This window comes from Alosa sapidissima, chromosome 12 (assembly GCF_018492685.1).
Source record: "Alosa sapidissima isolate fAloSap1 chromosome 12, fAloSap1.pri, whole genome shotgun sequence".
In the NCBI taxonomy this organism is placed as follows: Eukaryota; Metazoa; Chordata; class Actinopteri; order Clupeiformes; family Clupeidae; genus Alosa; species Alosa sapidissima.
Genome location: NC_055968.1, coordinates 1,253,965 through 1,280,910, shown reverse-complemented (window position 1 = coordinate 1,280,910; position 26,946 = coordinate 1,253,965). Strand labels below are relative to the sequence as shown.

Here is a 26,946-nt window from a genome sequence, read left to right as displayed (position 1 = left end):
ACAAGTAACAGTTACAATGGCTGAACAGTTAAAAAGTTCAGTAGTTTAAAGGGTTAAATTGTTTAACAGTAAAATATTATAGTGAGGACTTTTATTTTGAAACAGTTTTTGGCAGAGGAAGCAGTTGAACAGGATGTGTAGTCTTAATAGGGCCAGTTTGTATGCTTAAAGCCTGAGACTGGCAGTTGGTCCAGGTGGCCCGAACACCTGCCATAGGATTCTAATTGCTTAACGGCCGTATTGTGATGTCATAATCATAATGTTAAGTCAATGGGGAAATTTTGATTAGTTTTTAATTAATAGTTTAAAAAGTATAAAAGTTACAAAGTTGAAAAATACATAGCACCCATGTCCTAAGTAAGACCTACGTAACATAGTTTGAATGAAGTTTCTACGTTAAACGGTTGAAGCTGCATTAAATGCGTTAGAAGAAGAAGAAGAATAAGAAGAAGCCTAGGAAGAACAGTACAGTGCATTTTTATGCACTGTAATAAGAAGAAGCCTAGGAAGAACAGTACAGTGCATTTTCATGCACTGTAATAAGCAGAAGAAGAATAAGAAGCCTAGGAAGAACAGTACAGTGCATTTTCATGCACTGTAACTAGAAAAGCATTTCCTGAAGGAAATACAGTGCATGAAAATGCAAAAAATATGATGTAAAATATCATACAGAGTAAAAACAAACTATATTGGTTGCTAGGTAGATAAGGTTTAATATAGTTGGAATGATTGAACGGTTAAATAGGTGGATAATTTGAACGGTTAAATAGGTGGATAATTTAAATGGTTTAATTATTTAGGTAGATAATTGACGATAACTGACAGTTGGAATGGCTCTAATGTTTGCTAGCAGTTATAAGATAATAATGTTAACCAAGTTACTTAACTTAGTTAACTTAGCTAATGTTTTCATATTTAGTAGTTATGCTAACTAGCATGCTAACATGCTAACTATGTTAACCATGTTACTTAGCTAACTTAGCTAATCATTTTTAGCAGTTTTGCTAAAAATGCTAACTAACATGTTAGCATGCTAACTATGCTAACCATGTTACTTAGCTAACTTAGCTAACTACCTACAGTGGGTAGGAGTCATAGTTGATGACAAGTAACAGTTACAATGGCTGAACAGTTAAAAAGTTCAGTGGTTTAAAGGGTTAAATTGTTTAACAGTGAAATATTGTAGTGAGGACTTTTATTTTGAAACAGTTTTTGGCAGAGGAAGCAGTTGAACAGGATGTGTAGTCTTAATAGGGCCAGTTTGTATGCTTAAAGCCTGAGACTGGCAGTTGATGCAGGTGGCCCGAACACCTGCCATAGGATTCTAATTGCTTAACGGCTCTATTGTGATGTCATCAGCCCATGTTAAGTCAATGGGGAAATTTTGATTAGTTTTTAATTAATAGTTTAAAAAGTATAAAAGTTACAAAGCTGAAAAATACATAGCACCCATGTCCCAAGTAAGACCTACGTAACATAGTTTGAATGAAGTTTCTACGTTAAACGGTTGAAGCTGCATTAAATGCGTTAGCGGAAGAATAAGAATAAGAACTAGAAAAGCATTTCCTGAAGGAAATACAGTGCATGAAAATGCAAAAATATGATGTAAAATATCATACAGAGTAAAAACAAACTATATTGGTTGCTAAGTAGATGAGGTTTAATATAGTTGGAATGACTGAACAGTTAAATAGGTGGATAGTTTAAATGGTTAAATTATTTAGGTAGATAGTTGACGATAACTGACAGTTGGAATGGCTCTAATGTTTGCTAGCAGTTATGCTAACTATGTTAACAAAGATAATAATGTAAACAAAGTTACTATGCTAACTAGCATGCTAACATGCTAGCATGCTAACTATGCTAACCATGTTACTTAGCTAACTTAGCTAATTGTTTTTAGTAGTTTTGCTAAAAATGCTAACTAGCATGCTAACATGCTAGCATGCTAACTATGCTAACCATGTGACTTAGCTAACTTAGCTAACTAGCTACAGTAGGTAGGAGTCATAGTTGATGACAAGTAACAGTTACAATGGCTGAACAGTTAAAAAGTTCAGTAGTTTAAAGGGTTAAATTGTTTAACAGTAAAATATTATAGTGAGGACTTTTATTTTGAAACAGTTTTTGGCAGAGGAAGCAGTTGAACAGGATGTGTAGTCTTAATAGGGCCAGTTTGTATGCTTAAAGCTTGAGAGTGGCAGTTGGTCCAGGTGGCCCGAACACCTGCCATAGGATTCTAATTGCTGTGATGTCATAAAGGGCAATGTTAAGTCAATGGGGAAATTTTGATAGTTTTTAATTAATAGTTTAAAAAGTATAAAAGTTACAAAGATGAAAAATACAAAGCCCACATGTCCTAATTAAGACCTACGCGTCAATGTTTGAATGAAGTTTCTACGTGAAACGGTTGAAGCTGCATTAACTGCGTTAGAAGAAGAATAATAATAACTAGAAAAGCATTTCCTGAAGGAAATACAGTGCATGAAAATGCAAAAATATGATGTAAAATATCATACAGAGTAAAAACAAACTATATTGGTTGCTAAGTAGATGAGGTTTAATATAGTTGGAATGACTGAACAGTTAAATAGGTGGATAGTTTAAATGGTTAAATGGTTAAATTATTTAGGTAGATAGTTGACGATAACTGACAGTTGGAATGGCTCTAATGTTTGCTAGCAGTTATGCTAACTATGTTAACAAAGATAATAATGTTAACAAAGTTACTATGCTAACTAGCATGCTAACATGCTAGCATGCTAACTATGCTAACCATGTTACTTAGCTAATCGTTTTTAGTAGTTTTGCTAAAAATGCTAACTAGCATGCTAACATGCTAGCGCTAGCATGCTAACTATGCTAACCACGTTACTTAGCTGACTTAGCTAATCGTTTTTAGCGGTTTTGCTAAAAATGCTAACTAGCATGCTAGCATGCTAACTATGCTAACCACGTTACTTAGCTGACTTAGCTAATTGTTTTTAGCAGTTTTGCTAAAAATGCTAACTAGCATGCTAACATGCTAGCATGCTAACTATGCTAACCATGTGACTTAGCTAACTTAGCTAATCATTTTAAGCAGTTTTGCTAAAAATGCTAACTAGCATGCTAACATGCTAGCATGCTAACTATGCTAACCATGTGACTTAGCTAACTTAGCTAATCATTTTAAGCAGTTTTGCTAAAAATGCTAACTAGCATGCTAACATGCTAGCATGCTAACTATGCTAACCATGTTACTTAGCTAACTTAGCTAACTAGCTACAGTGGGTAGGAGTCATAGTTGATGACAAGTAACAGTTACAATGGCTGAACAGTTAAAAAGTTCAGTAGTTTAAAGGGTTAAATTGTTTAACAGTAAAATATTATAGTGAGGACTTTTATTTTGAAACAGTTTTTGGCAGAGGAAGCAGTTGAACAGGATGTGTAGTCTTAATAGGGCCAGTTTGTATGCTTAAAGCCTGAGACTGGCAGTTGGTCCAGGTGGCCCGAACACCTGCCATAGGATTCTAATTGCTTAACGGCCGTATTGTGATGTCATAATCATAATGTTAAGTCAATGGGGAAATTTTGATTAGTTTTTAATTAATAGTTTAAAAAGTATAAAAGTTACAAAGTTGAAAAATACATAGCACCCATGTCCTAAGTAAGACCTACGTAACATAGTTTGAATGAAGTTTCTACGTTAAACGGTTGAAGCTGCATTAAATGCGTTAGAAGAAGAAGAAGAATAAGAAGAAGCCTAGGAAGAACAGTACAGTGCATTTTTATGCACTGTAATAAGAAGAAGCCTAGGAAGAACAGTACAGTGCATTTTCATGCACTGTAATAAGCAGAAGAAGAATAAGAAGCCTAGGAAGAACAGTACAGTGCATTTTCATGCACTGTAACTAGAAAAGCATTTCCTGAAGGAAATACAGTGCATGAAAATGCAAAAAATATGATGTAAAATATCATACAGAGTAAAAACAAACTATATTGGTTGCTAGGTAGATAAGGTTTAATATAGTTGGAATGATTGAACGGTTAAATAGGTGGATAATTTGAACGGTTAAATAGGTGGATAATTTAAATGGTTTAATTATTTAGGTAGATAATTGACGATAACTGACAGTTGGAATGGCTCTAATGTTTGCTAGCAGTTATAAGATAATAATGTTAACCAAGTTACTTAACTTAGTTAACTTAGCTAATGTTTTCATATTTAGTAGTTATGCTAACTAGCATGCTAACATGCTAACTATGTTAACCATGTTACTTAGCTAACTTAGCTAATCATTTTTAGCAGTTTTGCTAAAAATGCTAACTAACATGTTAGCATGCTAACTATGCTAACCATGTTACTTAGCTAACTTAGCTAACTACCTACAGTGGGTAGGAGTCATAGTTGATGACAAGTAACAGTTACAATGGCTGAACAGTTAAAAAGTTCAGTGGTTTAAAGGGTTAAATTGTTTAACAGTGAAATATTGTAGTGAGGACTTTTATTTTGAAACAGTTTTTGGCAGAGGAAGCAGTTGAACAGGATGTGTAGTCTTAATAGGGCCAGTTTGTATGCTTAAAGCCTGAGACTGGCAGTTGATGCAGGTGGCCCGAACACCTGCCATAGGATTCTAATTGCTTAACGGCTCTATTGTGATGTCATCAGCCCATGTTAAGTCAATGGGGAAATTTTGATTAGTTTTTAATTAATAGTTTAAAAAGTATAAAAGTTACAAAGCTGAAAAATACATAGCACCCATGTCCCAAGTAAGACCTACGTAACATAGTTTGAATGAAGTTTCTACGTTAAACGGTTGAAGCTGCATTAAATGCGTTAGCGGAAGAATAAGAATAAGAACTAGAAAAGCATTTCCTGAAGGAAATACAGTGCATGAAAATGCAAAAATATGATGTAAAATATCATACAGAGTAAAAACAAACTATATTGGTTGCTAAGTAGATGAGGTTTAATATAGTTGGAATGACTAAACAGTTAAATAGGTGGATAGTTTAAATGGTTAAATTATTTAGGTAGATAGTTGACGATAACTGACAGTTGGAATGGCTCTAATGTTTGCTAGCAGTTATGCTAACTATGTTAACAAAGATAATAATATTAACAAAGTCACTATGCTAACTAGCATGCTAACACGCTAGCATGTAAACTATGCTAACCACGTTACTTAGCTAACTTAGCTAATCATTTTTAGCAGTTTTGCTAAAAATGTTAACTAGCATGCTTACATGCTAGCATGCTAACTATGCTAACCACATTACTTAGTTAACATAGCTAATCGTTTTTAGCAGTTTTGCTAAAAATGCTAACTAGCATGCTAACATGCTAGCATGCTAACCACATTACTTAGCTAACATAGCTAATCGTTTTTAGCAGTTTTGTTAAAAATGCTAACTAGCATGCTAACATGCTAGTATGCTAACTATGCTAACCACGTTACTTAGCTAATTGTTTTTAGCAGTTATGTTAACTATGCTAACTAGCATGCTAACATGCTAACTATGCTAACCATGTGACTTAGCTAACTTAGCTAATCATTTTAAGCAGTTTTGCTAAAAATGATAACTAGCATGCTAACATGCTAGCATGCTAACTATGCTAACCATGTGACTTAGCTAACTTAGTTAATCATTTTAAGCAGTTTTGCTAAAAATGCTAACTAGCATGCTAACATGCTAGCATGCTAACTATGCTAACCATGTGACTTAGCTAACTTAGCTAACTAGCTACAGTGGGTAGGAGTCATAGTTGATGACGAGTAACAGTTACAATGGCTAAACAGTTAAAAAGTTCAGTAGTTTAAAGGGTTAAATTGTTTAACAGTAAAATATTATAGTGAGGACTTTTATTTTGAAACAGTTTTTGGCAGAGGAAGCAGTTGAACAGGATGTGTAGTCTTAATAGGGCCAGTTTGTATGCTTAAAGCCTGAGACTGGCAGTTGGTCCAGGTGGCCCGAACACCTGCCATAGGATTCTAATTGCTGTGATGTCATAAAGGGCAATGTTAAGTCAATGGGGAAATTTTGATCGTTTTTAATTAATAGTTTAAAAAGTATAAAAGTTACAAAGATGAAAAATACAAAGCCCACATGTCCTAATTAAGACCTACGCGTCAATGTTTGAATGAAGTTTCTACGTTAAACGGTTGAAGCTGCATTAACTGCGTTAGAAGAAGAAGAATAAGAAGAACTAGAAAAGCATTTCCTGAAGGAAATACAGTGCATGAAAATGCAAAAATATGATGTAAAATATCATACAGAGTAAAAACAAACTATATTGGTTGCTAGGTAGATGAGGTTTAATATAGTTGGAATGACTGAACAGTTAAATAGGTGGATAGTTTAAATGGTTAAATTATTTAGGTAGATAGTTGACGATAACTGACAGTTGGAATGGCTCTAATGTTTGCTAGCAGTTATGCTTACTATGTTAACAAAGATAATAATGTAAACCAAGTTACTTAACTTAGTTAATTTAGCTAATGTTTTCTAGCAGTTTTTTTATGTTAATAATGTTAATGCTGTTAACTATGTTAAAATGTTAACTATGCTAACCATGTGACTTAGCCAACTTAGCTAATCATTTTTAGCAGTTATGCTAACTATGCTAACTAACATGTTAGCATGCTAGTATGCTAACTATGCTAACCATGTTACTTAGCTAACTTAGCTAATCATTTTTAGCAGTTTTGGCAAAAATGCTAACTAGCATGCTAACATGTTAGCATGCTAACTATGCTAACCATGTGACTTAGCTAACTTAGCTAATCATTTTAAGCAGTTTTGCTAAAAATGCTAACTAGCATGCTAACATGCTAACTATGCTAACCATGTGACTTAGCTAACTTAGCTAATCATTTTAAGCAGTTTTGCTAAAAATGCTAACTAGCATGCTAACATGCTAGCATGCTAACTATACTAACCATGTGACTTAGCTAACTTAGCTAATCATTTTTAGCAGTTTTGCTAAAAATGCTAACTAGCATGATAACATGCTAGCATGCTAACCATGTGACTTAGCTAACTTAGCTAACTAGCTACAGTGGGTAGGAGTCATAGTTGATGATAAGTAACAGTTACAATGGCTGAACAGTTAAAAGGTTCAGTAGTTTAAAGGGTTAAATTGTTTAACAGTGAAATATTGTAGTGAGGACTTTTATTTTGAAACCGTTTTTGGGAGAGGAAGCAGTTGAACAGGATGTGTAGTCTTAATAGGGCCAGTTTGTATGCTTAAAGCCTAAGACTGGCAGTTGATCCAGGTGGCCCGAACACCTGCCATAGGATTCTAATTGCTTAACGGCTCTATTGTGATGTCATCAGCCCATGTTAAGTCTATGGGGAAATTTTGATTAGTTTTTAATTAATAGTTTAAAAAGTATAAAAGTTACAAAGATGAAAAATACATAGCACCCATGTCCTAAGTAAGACCTACGTAACATAGTTTGAATGAAGTTTCTACGTTAAACGGTTGAAGCTGCATTAAGTGCGTTAGAAGAAGAATAATAATAAAATGCCTTGGAAGAACAGTACAGTGCATTTTCATGCACTGTAATAAGAAGCCTAGGAAGAACAGTACAGTGCATTTTCATGCACTGTAATAAAATGCCTTGGAATAACAGTACAGTGCATTTTCATGCACTGTAATAAGAAGCCTAGGAAGAACAGTACAGTGCATTTTCATGCACTGTAATAAGAATAATAAGAAGAAGCCTAGGAAGAACAGTACAGTGCATTTTCATGCACTGTAATAAGAAGCCTTGGAATAACAGTACAGTGCATTTTCATGCACTGTAACTAGAAAAGCATTTCCTGAAGGAAATACAGTGCATGAAAATGCAAAGAATATGATGTAAAATATCATACTGAGTAAAAATAAATAATGCAGATATAGTTGCAATAGTGTTGCTAGGGTAAATATGTTAGTTGTTATGCCAAATTAAGTGGTTGCTATGCTGGTTGCTTAGGTAATCCTGTTGGTTGCTATGGTGGTTGCTAGGCTGTTGCTAGGGTATTTGTCATGGTTGCTAGGATATTTGACATGGTTGCTAGGCTGTTGCTAGGTTAAACTCATTGGTTGCTATATTGGTTGCTAGGTTGTAACTGTGGAAGTGGTTGCTAGGCTGTTGCTAGGGTACTTGAGGTGGTTGCTATATTGGTTGCTAGGTAGATGAGGTTTAATATAGTTGGAATGACTGAACAGTTAAATAGGTGGATAGTTTAAATGGTTAAATTATTTAGGTAGATAGTTGACGATAACTGACAGTTGGAATGGCTCTAATGTTTGCTAGCAGTTATGCTAACTATGTTAACAAAGATAATAATGTTAACCAAGTTACTATGCTAACTAGCATGCTAACAATGTTAAAATGTTAACTATGCTAACCATATGACTTAGCTAACCTAGCTAATCATTTTTAGTAGTCATGCTAACTATTTTAACTAGCATGTTAACATGTTAGCATGCTAACCATGTTACTTAGCTAACTTAGCTAATCATTTTTAGTAGTTATGCTAACTAGCATGTTGATATGCTAACTAGCTACAGTGGGTAGGAGTCATAGTTGATGAAAAGTGTTGACATAGTTGATGACAAGTTAAAAGTTGTTGATAGACAGCTAGTGAATGTATATAGTTTAAAAGTTTAAAAGTTGAATGTAGATAGTTTAAAAGTTGTTGATAGACAGCTAGTTTAATAGATAGATAGTTTAATGATAGTTTAAAAGTAGACCGTTTAAAAGTTGAATGTAAAAAGTTCAGTAGTTTAATGGGTTACATTGTTTAACAGTGGATTATTGTAGTGAGGACTTTTATTTTGAAACAGTTTTGGGCAGAGGAAACAGTTGAATAGGATGTGTAGTCTTAATTGACCCAGATTGTATGCTTAAAGCCTGAGGCTTTGGTGATGCTAGGATAGACATGGTGGTTGCATAGCTTAATAAAAGTTGATAGTTTAAAAGTAGACTGTTTAAAATAAAAGCTGAATGTAGATAGTTTAAAAGTTGTTGATAGACAGTAGATAGTTTAAAAGTTGTTTATAGACAGCTAGTTTAATAGATAGTTTAAAAGTAGACAGTTTAAAAGTTGAAGGTAAAGAGTTTAAAAGTTGTTGACAGACTGGAAGTTGAATGAATGTTGATATTCAAATAGTTTAATGGCTGTGTATAGGTAGATATTTGACGATAACTGAAAGTTGGAATGGCTCTAATGTTTGCTAGCAGTTATGCTAAGATTTTTAACTATGCTAACCATGCTACTTAGCTAATGTTTTATAGCAGTGCTAGCAATGCTAACCTGCTAACCATGTTACTTAGCTAACGTTTTCTAGCAGTTTAATGAATGTTGATATTCAAATAGTTTAATGGTGATAACTGAAAGTTGGAATGGCTCTAATGTTTACTAGCAGTTATGCTAAGATGTTTAATTCTGCTAACCATGCTACTTAGCTAATGTTTTATAGCAGTGCTAGCAATGTTAACATGCTAACCATGCTACTTAGCTAACTTAACTAACATTTTCTAGCAGTTTTGCTAAACATGCTAACTATGCTAGCAATGCTAACATGCTAACTATGTTAACTATATGACTTAGCTAACCAAGCTTATCATTTTAGTAGTTATGCTAACTATGCTAATTAACATGCTAACAGTATTAGCATGCTAACTATGTTAACCATAGACTGTATATATAGAACTGGACAGTGTGGCTGCATTCTACAGTGTTCTATGGAATTGAAGCCGCCGAGGCGACGCCATCTTGGAAAATTTGGAGCCAATTTGAAGTGCGGCTGCGCAGCAAAAGTTGAAGCATGCGCAGTGAAGAGGAGTCGCGGTCAGGCACGCCCACTCAGTTGCCACTCAGCGAGTTAAACACGCCCCTTGTCAAGTGAAACCCGCCCCCTTCTCCTTTCCACAACGCAGGTCGACTCGGCGCAGAAGACTAGCTGGCTGGATGAATTTTGCGGCTGTGAGTTAGCTAAACAGTACAAACAACAATCGGTTTGTTCTTGTCTGGTAAGTGTTGCGTATCAATTGAAAAGTTTTTTTTTGTCTATTGGTGTGAATTAGATGCTAATGTTAGCAGATACATTAACGTTACCGTTAATGGGAGGCTAAGTTAGTCGTTGAAGTGAAGATTAGCACACAGCTCCCGTAACAGTCGATGCATGATATACTTGGTTTTATTAGTTGTTGCTGTTTTCAAATATCTCAATCTTAATGTATGCCATCTCAACATGGAGTAACCATTGACTGTACATGGGGATTAATAACACTAGACAGTCAGTACATGATGTGATAAAGCAACGGTATGATGTGATAAAGCAACGCAAGTTAACGTTAACGTAATGTGAAGCATGGACCTCATCAACCCGTCATGTTAATGTAACTACTAGCCAGTTTGCCAGCGTTGCATTTTTTCTAACGTTAACGACAGACACCTGTTAGAGCTACTTCTGTGATGGTAGGTCGGTAGCATAGACTGTAAAAAAAATAGATCGGTAGGTCGGTAGTTGTAGACCGCATAAGTGAATGATCGATAAATGAAACGCCTGCATTAAACACTACGCCAAGAACCAGTCACTTCCCAGGGATATCGGTGAACATTTGAGAAAGACCTTAGTTTGTCATCTAACGTCCATGATCAGTCATACTGATAACGTTATTTTTCAAGCTGACGCAAGTTAATAACATTCACACCGCATATTTAAATGTGTAGTTAACATTAGGTAGGCTGTAAAGTTTATTGCACACACATATTTAATTAATTGGTATTACTAGTGGTGTTGAGTGCCTGATTAGATGCTTTGTAATGTTGTAAAATTGTCTGACTAACTTTATTGTAACTTTCCTTTTTGCAGGTAAGATATGGGTGATGGCTGAATGTACTGGAGGTGGCGGCAAGGTGGTCTCCATGATCTACATTAGTCTGCAAGCAAGGGAATGCCTACGTGAAGTGGTTTGGCTGGAGTGGTCTGAGGTGGCATGTCCTCCCCCTTTCTCCAAGTCCCCTGACATCCATCTCCCTGACATCATCACCCACCGTCACTGGATCAACATGAAGCCCCTTATACATGGGACATGGCACAGCACCACTACGTTCTGAAAACACATGACTTTCAATAACTTGCGTGGCACCAAGAAAAGTCTGCCGCTGCTCTGAACCTTCTGTTAATGTGACATCATTCATACTTGAGTCTGTACACATCCCTTTGTTTCTATTTTCTTTATTGATGTCACCCAAACTTCAACTTTCTGTATGCCCCTGAACTCACACAAATTGTAAATTGCAATGCGCCATTTAACCAGTGGTGTAGTCTAGTTAGTTAGTTGTAGTGGTGGGTATACTGTGAGCAACCCCAAATGTTATTAAATACGTATACTTGCCTATTTTAAATGGGTATACTGAGATGATTATGCTTTTTAAATGGGTTTACTGTGTAGTCCTGTGTATCACGTAGACTATACCATACCACGGTCATTTAACTGCCTTGGTATTTAAGTCAGAGGCCATTGCTTAGTATTTAGATGTAGACATTACTAAAATAATAATTATTTGTTGATACTAAATCAATATTGAATGGTTTTTTTATTTCTTTTGTGTGATATATCATTCAGAATGCTGTAACATGACTGGTCTTCAATCAGCCAAAGAGGACACATCGTAACTCCTCTCCTAGTTACTCTCCATTGGCTCCCTACAGTAGCCAGAATTAAATTTAAATCTCTCACTTTGGCCTATAGGACACTGACTGGATCTGCTCCTTGTTATTTTAATTCAATGATCAAGATATACATCCCCAACCGCCCACTGCGGTCTTCTGATGAGCTTCAGTCTTAAACGCTAGGTCAAATTCAAGACTCTTTTCCTCAGTGGTTCCATGTTGGTGGAATGAGTTGCCCAGTGCTCTTCGTTCTTGTGATAGTTGTTGGTCTTTTAAGCACTTCTTATACATTATGGTTTGTATGCAGTAGTACTGTTTTATTTTCATTATAGGCTGTTGATTAATTTTACATTTTTTATTATTGATATTCTCTTTAATGTAGTCTTACCATGTTTTTGATATTATTGATTGAATGGGCATTATTATTTATTATTGCTTTCCCCCCTCATTGTTTATTTCATTAGGCTATTGATTGATCCCTGTTTTAAGTATTATATTGTTTTGTATTTGTTAAGGGTAACCATAACCATCATCATCATAATGTGGTATTTTCTTATGCACTTGAAACAAAGAATAAACATGTTTCTTTAAACGTAGTACCACTTTAAACACATCACACACTGAACAGCAAAGTAGCTTCCTGATTATGTGTAAAATGTTTACAGAGTATCCTGATGTAGTAGGTCCATGTTCTCATATTTTTACAGCTGACATGAAGGCTGCAGCATTAAATTTTTTATTTATAATGGCGCACCCTCTCTGGTGAAAGACTAGCAAGCCTGTGGTAGAGGCATACGATTACAGACATATTGAGAGAGCCTATCAATGAGTTGTCACAGTTTTCAATTTAGACGTATTATTTTGAAATGGGGTACGTCTATGGGAGGATTTACACATCACTGGGAATACCTGATCAAATCATACCAATGCAAAATGCTTCTCCAGCAGTGCAATCGCAGGTAACAACGATACCTTAACTCAGCATTTTCAGATACCGCTGTTATGAGCATACTAAGCAAATTGTCCATTTGTAACTTTGAATCCTACCTCACGTTAAGCTATGGTCCAATAATGTGTTCACTAAAACACAAGTAAAGTTATTTGTCGGGCTGATTCATAAATGGGCATACCGAGGTTGTCGACCTAGCAGGCTAGGTGGCGTTTATTGCCATTCGCAAAACTAAGCAAGAGTTAACGTTAATGAAACTTAACATCGCCTTCTCCAGTGACAAAGTGTATTCAAATGAAGTTGCAACGATGATGGCGGCAATCACTGGTTACGTTAAACCATTTGAAACAAGTAGGACTGTAAATTATGGGGACTATGGGCTAACGTCACTTCGGATCAATATAGCAGAGCCCTTTTACTTTACCTATCAACTGGCTAATGCTAGCATGATTTAGCATGCTATGAGCTAATATACTTAGCATCTACGAAAGAACAGCACATATCTTTTTTCACAAAGAATCTGTAACAACTAACAACGATGTCTCTTACAAACAACTACACAATGTATGACTATCAATATGTATTTAGTCAGACTGTGATAAGATATAGCCTAATGATAATGACAGCAACACTTATTTAGGTTAGATTATGTGTCGAAATCAGGTGTCGTTAAAATAAGTGAGCGATGGCTTGGTATTGTCTGCAGCCTAGACGGTAAAACATAATGAACAAAGCGTCGTGTCTGCAGCCAGCCAGCTGTCAATCATAGGTGTAAACACGCCCTTTTTAGATTTGTTAATATAACATTAAAAAAAATAATTTCAGCGAGAAAAGAAAAATTGTGTGTATTGAAGCATCTTGAAAACTATTTTTTCGAATAAAAAGTTGTTGATACAAAAATAGTTTTAGGTGAGAAAAGTGACACGGAAAGTTGGCTACTTGGCCATTGAAATACATGGGGATGGGCGGAGTTACACATTGTACTGCAGCCAGCCACCAGGGGGCTCTGGACTAACGCTCGCATCACTCTTAACAGACGGCACACTGTCCAGTTCTATATATACAGTCTATGATGTTAACCATGTTACTTAGCTAACTTAGCTAATCATTTTTAGCAGTTTTGCTAAAAATGCTAACTAGCATGCTAACATGCTAACTATTCTACCATGTTACTTAGCTAACTTAGCTAATCATTTTTAGCAGTTTTGCTAAAAATGCTAACTAACATGTTAGCATGCTAACTATGCTAACCATGTGACTTGGCTAACCTAACTAATCATTTTTAGCAGTTTTGTTAAAAATGTTAACTATGTTAGCAATGCTAACATGCTAACTTTGCTAACCATGCTAACTAGCTACAGTGGGTAGGAGTCATAGTTGATGAAAAGTGTTGACATAGTTGATGACAAGTTAAAAGTTGTTGATAGACAGCTAGTGAATGTATATAGTTTAAAAGTTGAATGTAGATAGTTTAAAAGTTGTTGATAGACAGCTAGTTTAACCAGAGACGGTTGATAAAGCGAGACGATTCATAAGAGGGTACATTCTGGCACGTTGTGACGTGGGGTTCGAAGCAGTCACGCCCATTTAGGAGTCTAGCGGTAGGTCCAGTGTCTATGTCCGATGTTGCCATCGGAAACTGTACCTCAACACCAACGTCCTTGACCTGTGGTGTTCCCCAGGGGTCGATCTTGGGGCCACTATTATTCAACCTCTATATGCTCCCACTTGGACAAATCATTCAAAATAATTTGATTTCATATCATAGCTATGCAGATGACACACAAATTTACTTAGCTCTATCACCAAACAACTATGGTCCTCTTGAATCTATGTGTCAGTGTATAGAACAAATCAACACCTGGATGTCTCAAAATTTTCTTCAGCTGAACAAAGAAAAAACTGAAGTAATTATATTTGGTAAAAATTAGGAAAGACTTAGGGTTGCCACTCTCCTTGACACAAAAGGGTTGAAGGCAAAGGATACTGTTAAAAACCTTGGTGTATTAATTGACAGTGATCTAAATTTCAACAGCCACATGAAAGCGATAACTAAATCAGCTTTTTACCACCTCAAAAATATTGTCAAACTCAGAGGGCTGATGTCAAAACATGACTTAGAAAAACTCATTCATGCATTTATCTCCAGCAGGGTTGATTACTGCAATGGACTGTTCACAGGCCTTCCTAAAAAGACTATTAAACAGCTTCAGGTGATACAAAATGCAGCAGCTAGGACTCTAACAAAAACTAAAAGAACTGACCACATTACTCCAATTCCTTGCACTGGCTTCCAGTAAGTCACAGAATTGACTTTAAAGCACTATTGCTTGTTTATAAATCAGTAAATGGAGCAGGACCTAAATACTTGTCAGACATGCTTCAGCAGTACACACCTTCTCGTCCTCTCAGGTCCCAGGTGAAAAACCTGCTAGTAAAACCTACAGTTAGAACTAAACATGGTGAAGCAGCTTTTAGCTGCTATGCGGCTCAGCTGTGGAACCAACTTTCGGATGACATTAAAAAGGCCCCAACTGTAGCCAGTTTTAAATCTAGACTTAAAACCAAACTGTTCTCAGACGCTTTCTGCTAACTGTGCCGAGTTACAAATTCTGAATCTGCCTCGATAATTATTCTACTTTGTCTTTTACTTTTTTTACTACTTTTGCCTTTGTTTTTGCTTACTAATTATTCTTTATTTTTAAATGATTTTACCTTGTGTTTTATGTTTTCCTTTTATTATGATCTTTACCTTTTAACTATTCTTTGACTATATTGCCCTTCTATGCTTTTATTTGTTATTATCGTTTGGTTTTGTTTATGTAAAGCACATTGAATGACCTCTGTGTATGAAATGTGCTATATAAATAAACTTGACTTGACTTGACTTGACTTGACTTATGTATTCCTATGGCAGAAATGAACATTTTCACGGAATATGAGCAATCCCTTAGCCCTACATTCAGCGATGTAAGTTTTGAACCCATTTTCTAGAAGCCACATGTCTCCCTAACATTCCGACATTGAAATTGTATTTTCCAACGAAACAAATAAAGACAAAAACAGCTTTGTTCGTGATCTGTCACTGTCTCCTCAAAGCTCTGGTGCACAGCCACCTGTTCTCAGAGGCTCTAGACTCAGAGATGGTTGATAAACTAACCTAACATATTTTTTGCTAGAACTAGTAGACTACCACAAAGTTGCTGAACATATGTTATTTCAGGTTTGTTTGCAACAATATATAAGTTTAACCAAAGTTCTTAGCTGCTAGCTAGCTAGCGAACATTCCCATTCACTTTCCGTTTACTATGCTAACGTTAGCTAGCTAGCTAGCTAGCTCGGTTAACGGGGCACAATGAAATTATTCATTGCGTGTCCGAAAGAGTGTTTCATTGGCATCACACACAAACAATGACTGTAAAATAGTATACAAAATTATATGTATATGTTATTATTGCTTATTCAGAGAAAAGTTTATGTTTTGACACGCCTATTTAGGAGTCCGGAACTAGTGCCATTTCGTTCCATTGATGAATCGTCTTATGATTCATCTTAGTTAACTATAGAATCTTTGGTTTAACCAGAGAGGGTTCAAGCGGAGCGAGAGGCGCAAACGTTCGACAATTTCCGCGTTCGATTATTGCAAGGGGGAGGGGGGGAAATCCCCCTTTATGCAGACCAGAGTAAGCCCTTGCTGCACTAATGTCAATGGAGACTTGTGGAATTTTACCAATAAATTGGTCATTTTGTCTTTCTGGATTTGTTGAGGGTTTTTTGTAAAATTGTGTCATAATCTGTAAGTGTTTGGGATCATTTCAAGCCTAATAGTGTAATTTTTTAGTGTTCGGATTTGTAATAAAATAACTTAATATTAGACCATGCTGCTGCCAGTTACTGTCCGGTTGTTAGCATGCTAGCTAGCCTCTTAGCTAAAGGTAACATTTTAAACGGAGAAGTGTAATTTCTTTGAAATGACAACTAGCTGAATAACACTACTGACATTAGTTAAAGTGGATAGTCTATACTCAAGCGAATTTGCAACAGTATATTAAGTTTAAGCGAAGTCCATCAACTACTAGTCACTTGTTAGCGCATAGCTGTATTGCCATAGCTACTACCATCCACTTGTATAGCATTTTAAGCTAGCGTTAGCTAGCTAGCTAGCTCGGTTCACATGACTAATTAAATTATTCATATCATTTCCTTAAGAATGATTCATTGGTATCATACATGATTATGGACAATAATACTGTGAACACAATTATGTTTATCTGTTGTTATTGCTTAATAAGAGATAAAGTTTATTTAGTGACGTAGGGTGACACTCCCACTTATGCAGACCGGAACTGTCCGTTTTGCTCCCATAGTAACGAATTACGTTGCTCTATCTTGCTAGTAATCAAAGATCTTTGGTTTAACCCTTTGCAGACGGCCCATTCTAATTTCAGTACCCCAGTACCGAAGAACGTAATGAAAACGTCACATCATAGGCTTTCTGGCGATATGATTGGTTAAGGGATTTGTGGTGCGAATTTCGTTTACTACGTGAAGGAAAAATCGAGTTGATGTCTCCCTCCACTAGAGGAAAAACAGCAGGAAGCACTATGCATCGTTGATCTTGACGTCGTCTAAAGGAGAAACTACTGGATCATCTGAGGTAAAAACAAGTCTTTTTATGTTATTATTACTTGTTATCCATGTTATTACTTCAAAATCGTTTTTAAAAGTTATTTTTGCTGGTAATTACACCTTGTATTCATGGCCGTAACATAATGTGTGTGTGTGTTCACTTCAGCTGATGACAGCTGGTATTTTAGCACACCGTAATCTTTAGTAAAAGGGGCTACTATATGTCAACCAAGATTACAGACCTACTAAGACTGAAACTTTAACGATTGGTTCTATTTTGAACGATGTTGCTTGCTTGTCATCTGATAGAAAACTAGCTAAGTTAGGTAACGGTAGCATCAGGAGAGGCTGCAACATGTCCTTGACGCGTAGTCGCGATAAAGTTCACTCCCGTGCTTCATGACTGCCAACTTTATGTCAAGTACACCTAATCTGTATTTTATTGTCAAATAAACCTTTCATTCCTTCGTAATATGTATAGCACAATTTACAGTTGTTTGTAGCCAAGTTGCTTAGCTTACTTAGATAGAAACATCTGACATGAATGACAACGTTAATGTTACGTTACCGACGTGAAGACTGTGTTCACCGATGGTGTAACGTAAGGATTTTATTCATTGACTGCTGTTTTCATGAATACATGACTGAAGATTTGTTATAAATGTGTCTTAGTATTGTTTAGCTTTTAGGCTGTAAGGTTGGCTGCTACGATTATGAGGTTTTTGGGTGGCTAACTATGGGAGCTCATACACCCAAGCCTACTCGTCGACACATTATTTTCTAAGGGGGTGTTTTGTCTTTACGCAACTGGGTGGATGACAAATAAGCCTGAAAAAAGGAATTTAAAAAAACTTCAAATATCATCCCTAAAAAGTGTTTATATGTGTTGCTGTATCTCTAAACTTGACTAATATACATTTTTTTTCCAAAAAAAAAAAGTGAAATATATATTTATATGTCAATTTGCCATGTTAGTGCCTAAAATTGTCATATGGTGTGACGTGAAAATAATTTGAAATAAAATGAAAATTAGATACTTTTTTCTACTTTAATTTATGTCACTGTACATTTTAATCACGTTTGCTTTGATTTGCAACATTTCCTTATGAATATTTAGAAGAAAAACCTAAAATTTAACAAGTTATTTTGTCAAGGTGGAGAATGCTCCTAAGTGTAACCAGATATTTTAGCTTAATTCTGATATTTCTTGTAAGAACTCACTCAAAATTCTTGAGGTTCTTGCAGATACCATTTCCTTTATGTGCTATTGATGTTTTAATGATTTTTCAATTATAGTCTTTTTTGTGACATTATTTAATGTCACACCAAATGACATGGTGTCACGCCATATGATGAACTGCACCACTCCACCATGTGTCAGAGCAAAACAGGGTTTTTAATGACAATAAAATCATTAACAATGAATTTTGAAGTCACTCTATGAATGGTGTATGCGTGTAACAGCAAAATAGATGAAAGTTTAGTATTTATTTTTTAAACTTACATGGCATGGTAACATAAAAGAAAAAAGTATGAGAAATATGAATTGTACAGATACATTTTTTTCCCAATTATCACAGATTTAACAAAAAAACATATAATATCTGAATTTAAAACATATTTTTACAAGAACTTTTATGTAAAAATGCAATTTGGTCATATGGTGTGACAGAAATGTCATATAGTGTGACTTGAAAAAAGCTGTCACACCATATGATGCAGCGTCACACTATATGACATTTTGACAGTTAAGCCAATTTTCTAGACAGTTAAATACAGCTAACTATTATTTAGCATGCAACTGACCACATGGCAGCAGTGCTTTTTAAGAATTCATGAAGAATATTTGTGAAAAATAGCTACTTTTTAGGCAAATGATGTCACACCATAAGACACAAAAATTTGGCCACGATTGATGATGTCCAATTCAAAGCTTTTTATATAAAAATCTAAAAAGCAGAACTCACCTCTTGACCATGCCAATTACTCCTGACATTCTATTGTTACTTCCTGATTAAGCAGGGTCCTCTTCACAATAATAATGTCCAAATGAATGCCCAGTCAAAATATACAATATAGTGTCACGCCATATGACAACCATTTTATGGACAAAATATATTTGATTATAACTTAGTTGGACAGCATGCATAAACATCAAAACTTTTTGTGGTTGTAAAAAACATCCAATTATTTTATATGCATGGTAAAACTTTAAAGTAATTATACTTTTTATTTGATATACACTCTTTTTAGGAAGTTCGCACACATGGTGGACAGTCACACCATATGACATTTTTTATGTTTGGATGATTATTTTAAGTCAAAAGTGAAATACAAATACAATAAATTTAATATGACAGAACTTGAACCTACCAGACCTACAACATTTCCATATAAATTCTTAACAATTGCCATTTTTTATAAGTGTGTGACACATGGACAGTCTGAATTCTGCTATTTGTCATCTACCCAACTGCAGTGGCCTATGCACGGTGTGTATGTGTATGCATACGCTGTTTAGCTGTTTTCTGTCATATCTCCTGACTCATGTTAATAAATCAATTTTTGCTTGTAAGCTGGTATGCTATGTATGGTTTAGCCAAGGCAATAACACTTACTGTAGTGAGATCTGAGACTAATGTTACCTCTCCAAGCAATATTGGAGTCTTCCAGTGACAATAATACTTTTAGTGAAAAGAGTCATGGTTGGTGGTGATTAAGATTATGTGGAAGTAATGTAAAATAAAACTAAACAACCTATTCACTATCAGACCTGTGATTTGTGTTGTTATTTTAGATGGAGGGAGAGAAGTACGTGCAACTGGGGTGAAAGCAGCCGACTGCTGATGGCAAATATGACCCCAAGGACCACGATGGCATGGACATGGGACATGGATGGGTAGCTTCTGGATGAAGAAGAAGACAATGATGTGCTACAGGAGGAGATAATCTTCCATCATCCTGAGCTGGGTAAGCATGTTTGTGTGTGTGTGTGTGTGCGTCCATCTGGGCGCAAGCACATTTCTGGTTGTGATAAGAGTGTTGCTTATAACAATAATGAGAGGGATTATAGTGATAATAGATTGGTTAGATTTGTAATTCAATTTCTATATTTCTTATCTGACAATTTCTTTATTTTGAGTTTGGTCAAGTCCCATGTCAGGTAGAAAGCATACACTTTGCCTATCCTTCCAACACAGACAGAGACACCAACTCCAATAGCATTTACACCCCATCGTCTGCTAGGCTTAGATGGACACACACACGCATGCACACACACACACACACACATACATACATACACACACACACACACACACACACACACACACACAACCATGCCACAGCTGTGACAATGCACACACCACGGATCTGGTGTGAATGTGGCCTTAGTGTATCACCTTATGTGTAGGGCAAATGATATCGATAATTATATATTGTATCGAATTATATGCTGTATGGTTGTTAAATGTATTGAATTTCTTCTAACGTTTTAATTGTTTATATATATGTGTGTGAATGTTAGTATGAATTGATGTTTTGTTCACCATGTAAGATTTGTTGATCTTTGTTATACTGTTGTCTTGTCATTCTTGTAGTTCTAATAGTTACTGCATGTTTGTAAACATATGTTTATGTTATTTACCTGAAGTTGTTGTTCCTGGTTATTTAATCACATTGTTTAAGACTTTTGGGGCAAAGTCATGGAGTATTGGGGAATTTTGACTTTTCATGTCTGAAATACTTTCCAAAACTCCACGATATTCCAGAAATTCCATGACCCATCTGGGAACCCTGATATTGTCACTAAAATGTCAATAATCGTGATCTCAATATTGATCAAAATAATCGTGATTATCATTTTGGCCATTATCGTGCAGCCCTACAAGCTAGCTTTCTGCGAGTCAATTGCTATTCGTGTATCGCGTTGACATCAAGCAACGTTACCTGAACTACAGTGAAGTATCTTGCCATTAAAGCACAGACTGCCAAAATAGTGAATTAACCTCTAAATATAGACATGCAACACTTCAAACATCTTAAATATTACCATTTTGATCATGCTTCCTAGCTAGCTTTTGCGAGTTTGTTCACTGTAACGTTACCGAGTTAAAACTAATCGCCGATTAACTAAATAAACATAGTTATGGCGTATATCGGGCAACAATATAATAGTACTGAGTGTAAAACAGCAATATAGATCAATTGCATTAAATGTCATATTATAACTTACATCTGTATGGACCTGTAAGGTCCTGCTCCACCACCGCTTCCAGCAAATTACTCCCGATATCAGCCGCCATTATCGCAAGTTTGAATTGGGTTGATAGTCCCTCCCCTTCCGCTTCGTAGCCAAGATGGCTATCGTTGAGGGTGAAAAATGTCCAGCGTTGCACACTCAGGGCCAGATGTACTAACGCTTTTGCGCCCATTTCAGGCGTATTTGTTTCGCAATGTGCGTGTAAAATCATTGCGAGGTATGTACAAACAGGCCGCAATGATGTAAAAGTGCAAACTGCCTGTCGCGGGAGCTGAAAGTGGCAGATTGCGATTGTCATGTCATGCATATGCATTCATGGGAGGATCCAGGGGAAAGTGGGAGTTTAGCGTAAAAAGATGGGAGGGGAAGAGTAAAGAGCGCCTAGTTATGTATTCCACGGTATGTACAAAGACTGCTCCTGAAAGCACACATCTATTCTGCGCCTAAATACTTCCGCCTTGTAAAAGCAGGTGTTAATCCACATTGCAGTTCAATGCGTCAATAAGAGAACCTTTCAAAGACAACAGAATTGCTATTTAGAACACCAGTTTTTGTGGTGAAAGTATTTGTACTACCAAAAGCAACCTTAACTTTCGTTGGCCTTTCACATGTCTTACTTTCACTTTCACGTCATTCACTTAAACTTTCCTACTTGCTAGATTTGACCAATCTCCCATAGCCTACGTGCACAAGTAGTTTGAGTAGAACTACTGATCTTCATTATCTCCCTGCTTGTTGACATCTTATCATGTATGGTATTATTTCATGATCGCTAAACGTTTGATTCTTTTTAATGTTGTCATCAGTTAACTTCATTCAACTGCGCTTGTAGGCGCTGCCATTCAGTTGTGGACGTTCGTAAAATTGCATTTATGGGCGGAGAAGGGCAGAGAAAGGCGCAGTTTACACTAAGGATTGAACGATTGATAAATACGACGGAAACTTGGGTCTGACAGCGCTCGCAATCTGCGGTGTGTCCATGGCGCTGATAACGCTACGTTTGCAAATGTACGTACATCTGGCCCTCAGCCTTTTGACCGTTATGAGTACACCATCCAGGTACTTGCAGCGCACTTCGTGTCGTTGGAATTTTCAGTGTGAACACCCTCACGTACTCAAATTAGGTATTGTAAGTGCAGAAGTACGCGATTTGAGACAGAGTCGAAGTGAATTGATGTTGGAGGTCAAAGTCAAAAACACCTTGAGTGTTATATCTCAAGAACGCCTTGACACACAAGGTTTTTTGGTATGAGGGTTTTTATGAACTCAAAGATTAAGTGATTTCAACGTTTTTTTTCCAGGAATCTCCCCACCAACATTAACCCTCTATACCAGTGTTTCCCAACCTGGGGGGCGCGACCCCGTTGGGGGGGGCACTAGAGAGTCCGGGGGGTGCGCGAAGCTTCATCGTGAAACAGGTGCATGGTAAGATGCAAAACACAGTACTACATCGTCACAAAGCTCCAATCAGACTTCCATCTGTCTTCTGTTCATAGTCTGAACTGCCTTTGATGGACTAAACTAGGGGAAGCAGTGCACTTAATCAATTTGCAAACATATCTCAGTAATGGTGTTCATTACTATGAGCCATCACCCACCCATTTAACATAATATGTTAAATTATATTATTAACAATAGTCAGTCTTTACAGCGAAATTCTTTGCCTCATGAACAATATTGATTGAAACCAATCGTTTTATTAAGTATTGCTATCCAAAAGTAGCAAGGATGTCTGGGAAATATTGTTGTCAAAGATTCCAAAGCCCACCCACCTTACATGGATCGACTGTCTGTTTCCCATCACCGTTGTTTAAAAGCAAAGCATAGGCCTAATAGCTATGAAAACCTCAAAATCCCACAATCATAACCATAACCATCATTTTTATCTGTATCAGCCTCCCGCCACCAGACAGCATCTGTTCGCAGATTTGTGCGAGGATGAGGCGCATCAAACACTCCTCCTGCACACAGATGTGCGCTGGCTTTCACGGGGCCGAGTGCTGATGCGTTTTGTGGAATTGGGTGAAAAAGTAGCTGAATTTCTCAACTCACAGCCCAGCACTGTCAGAGAAAGTAACTGAATCATTCTGGATTAAAACAGCATACCTAGCCGATATCTTCAGTCTGTACAATCAATGAAACAAACAAGCGTCTCCAAGGCGCGGAGTCTAACATCATACCATGTAAGGAGGGTATAGGGTCGGGAAGGTGGAAAAGGGAGAGCTACAACAGTTCCCACTACTGCTGAAACAATGCAGAAATGATCCTGAAACGATCCCTGTATCTGTCCGTCGTGAATTTACCAGACACATGAACGCATTGCAAAATGAGATTAAATCACGGTTTGCTGACACAGATGAATACGTATCGAAAGAATCGTGGGTGTTGGATCCCTTTATTGCAAAAGTCGAGGATGTGCAATACCTTGATTGTGAAGATGAGCTCACATATCCAGGCCAACACTCTGTCAAAGAAATATTTCCAGGTAGGCCTATAATATTGCATTCAATATTGTATCACTGTTAGCAATACGCCTCTGTGCTCGCACTAATTGGAATGTTGGACATAATTAAGCATAATTCAATTCATTCTTTCTTTAATTCATTCAAGGAACACGGATTTAAAAAGTTTTGGATCGTGAAGGCACCCAGCATTGCTCCAAGGTTGGGATCCACTGCTCTATACCCCAATAGAATGTTACAACAATTTCAGCAATATTTTAACTAATGCAAAATAACTTAAAAAGTAAGGCAAAGTGTCAAATGCAAGTTACATTCATATTAAAGGTTAGAAACGGTTTTTAAAATGATATATAATTCATTGCCAATTATGTATGCACAATTTCCATAGACTGCCATTGATCTGAATGAAATGATAGAAATTGTGATATGATGACAACTAAAAGAGAAGCTTTTTAATCTTAAAATATCATCTAAAAATATATGATAGACCAACTTAACTATTACATTGCAAAAAATATGAAACTGTTGAGTAGTTCAGGGGTTAATATTTTTTTTATCTAGTCTGCAAAGAGCAGCAGATGGAATTTTGTCATTTTCATGTAGCGACTACAATTTCAGAACATTACAGCAGTTAGAATAGGCCAATATTATTAGTGATAAGAGACCATTACATTGATACAACACAATAAAATAATACTAATATAAATACTACTACTACTACTACTACTACTACTACTAATAATAAAGGTATTGTTATTATAAAAAACAGCAAGAAAGAACTGAAGGAGAAATTTTGGATTACTAACATTTTTTTATATTCTGTATATGCTTTCTATACATTCAATACTGTGCATCAACTTTGCTTGGTCTGTCATTTGCTCTCTCCAGGTCATGATTTTCTAATAAGGGTCATGCGACCCCCTTTGTCACAAGTTAAGGGTATTCTGCCTGAGGCAGTAATATTAGGAATATCCCGACAGGAACTAGACTATGGCAAGAGAATGCTGAAGGATGTATATGTCAAAGTCAAAGTCAAAGTCAGCTTTATTGTCAATTTCTTCACATGTTCCAGACATACAAAGAGATCGAAATTACGTTTCTCACTATCCCACGGTGAAGACAAGACATATTTTACCAATTTTGGTCCACAGACAAACATAACATTCAAGTAAACAAAAAAGTAAGTAAATAAGTAAATAAGAGGGCACATATAATAATGAAAAAATAAGAGCAGCAAAATTTGGTTGAAATTGTGCATAGACAGTCAATAAAATACTAGTGCAAAGTCAGGCCAATAAAAGGCTTGGGTAGTTCTGTTTGACCTAAGTAAGAAAGAAAGTGGCATAGTGGTGCAAGTTATGTAAGAGCAGCAGAAGTGTTGTGTTTTCAGGACAACAACACCAAGTTGTAAAGTGTACAAGTGTGCAAGTGTGCAAGTGGAGTAGTGCAGGCGGCCATTTTGGGTCCAATGTCCAGGATGTTATGTAGCTGAGGGTGGAGGGGGGAGAGGAGGGAGAGAGTTCAGCATCCTTACAGCTTGGTGTATGAAGCTGTTGGTGGGTCTGGTAGTGCGGGAGCGCAGGCTTCTGTACCTCTTCCCAGAGGGCAGTAGATCAAACAGATTGTGAGCGGGGTGACTTGCATCACTCACAATTTTGGTCGCCTTGCGGGTGAGGTGGGTGGTGTAAATGTCCTTCAGGGAGGGGAGTGAAGCACCAATAATCCTTCCAGCTGTGTTCACTATGCGCTGCAGGGCTTTCCTGTTGTATTCAGTGCATGTATTGTATTGACCAATTATCTACTTACTTGGAGTAGCCACATGACTTGCGTATGGCGCATGGATCACATGCTATGTCCAAGAAGTGTATACGTATTGTTGTATTTCTGCATGTATGAGGATTTTTGGAAAAGACCACTGTACTCATGTGATTTGTATTACCAATGTAATTAACATGTATAAGATGGGGCTTCGCCCTAGAGAAATTTGAGTAGTGTTACTGGAACATGCTGTTGCTAGTGACCTGCTCCCGGTATCATGAATAAACCTGCAGTGGTTCCTCACACCTGAGTGTTGCCTGGATATTTTTGACCACAGAACTTCCGACTAAAACCTTATTATGTATTTATATATATATTTTTTTATTATTATAACAACAGTATTATATTAATTAGACCGAAGCAACACAAACCTAACAGATTACATTTCATTAACTATTCAATAAACTATAACATACCATGAAACTCATGAAAACATGGTGGCATTTTGCACAATGGCGCAGAACAAGTTGAGCAGCCAAAAGAAGTTTCAATGCACCGCCCACTATTGGTGCGGCGCCCTGCTCTAATGCAGCTTACACATCCCTTTTTCCTCCCCTCAAAGCGCACAAGTGAGTGGCCTTCTTTTAAATTCCTACTCACTACAAAGTCGATACCCAGGGTATTGATGCCCTGGACACCCCGCTTCCTGCCAAAAAAATCATCACATTTTAAGTTTGAAGGCGTTCAGGCCCCAGGTTTTCCTGCCCTTAGGAAGTGGCCTGAGCTGAAGCTGCCACACAATATATGCATTTATAATTGCTATATCAAACAGTCCCCAGAACAGGTAGTTCCACCATTTCTTTCCAGTTCGCCCAACATTGTAATAGCTTCGAAACTGGTCTAGATGGTCAACCCCTCCGATTTTCCTGTTGTAATCCAGGACCGCTTCTGGGCAAGAGATTAGATTAGCATTAAACTTGGATCTTCGCTTCATTTGGTCTCTGCCTGCATGATTGCTTGAAACTATATACACATCCCTTTTGTCCATCCACCTCAATACCATCATCCCATCCCTTCCCACTTTTCTGCTCTCCACTATCATTAATTTTGGTTCCGTGATTTGCGTTGGAAAGCCTTTGGAGGTCTTTCTGATGGTGCCACAATAGTAGGTGTTATGATCAAGCAAGTCTCTCACCAAGGGAATGGAAGAAAAAAAATTATCTGCATA

The 26,946-nt window shown here is 36.7% G+C and overlaps 2 long non-coding RNA genes across 4 annotated transcripts; one reads left to right on the top strand and one right to left on the bottom strand.

Moving 5' to 3' along the window:
- Window positions 1-7,005: 7,005 nt before the first annotated feature.
- Window positions 7,006-18,216, bottom strand: LOC121677496. The gene is made up of 3 exons (XR_006021008.1): window positions 18,046-18,216; window positions 11,247-11,249; window positions 7,006-7,015 (listed from the first exon to the last, which is right to left on the bottom strand). It is a non-coding gene; the product is annotated as an uncharacterized LOC121677496 (long non-coding RNA).
- LOC121677478 lies at window positions 17,052-24,211 on the top strand. 3 transcript variants are annotated; one of them, XR_006020989.1, is made up of 4 exons: window positions 17,052-17,265; window positions 20,035-20,207; window positions 22,800-23,983; window positions 24,109-24,211. It is a non-coding gene; the product is annotated as an uncharacterized LOC121677478 (long non-coding RNA). The 3 variants fall into 3 exon arrangements; XR_006020990.1 differs by having other exon boundaries at window positions 17,125-17,265; window positions 22,800-22,916; window positions 23,855-24,172; XR_006020988.1 differs by having other exon boundaries at window positions 17,125-17,265; window positions 22,800-24,194.
- Window positions 24,212-26,946: the final 2,735 nt, after the last annotated feature.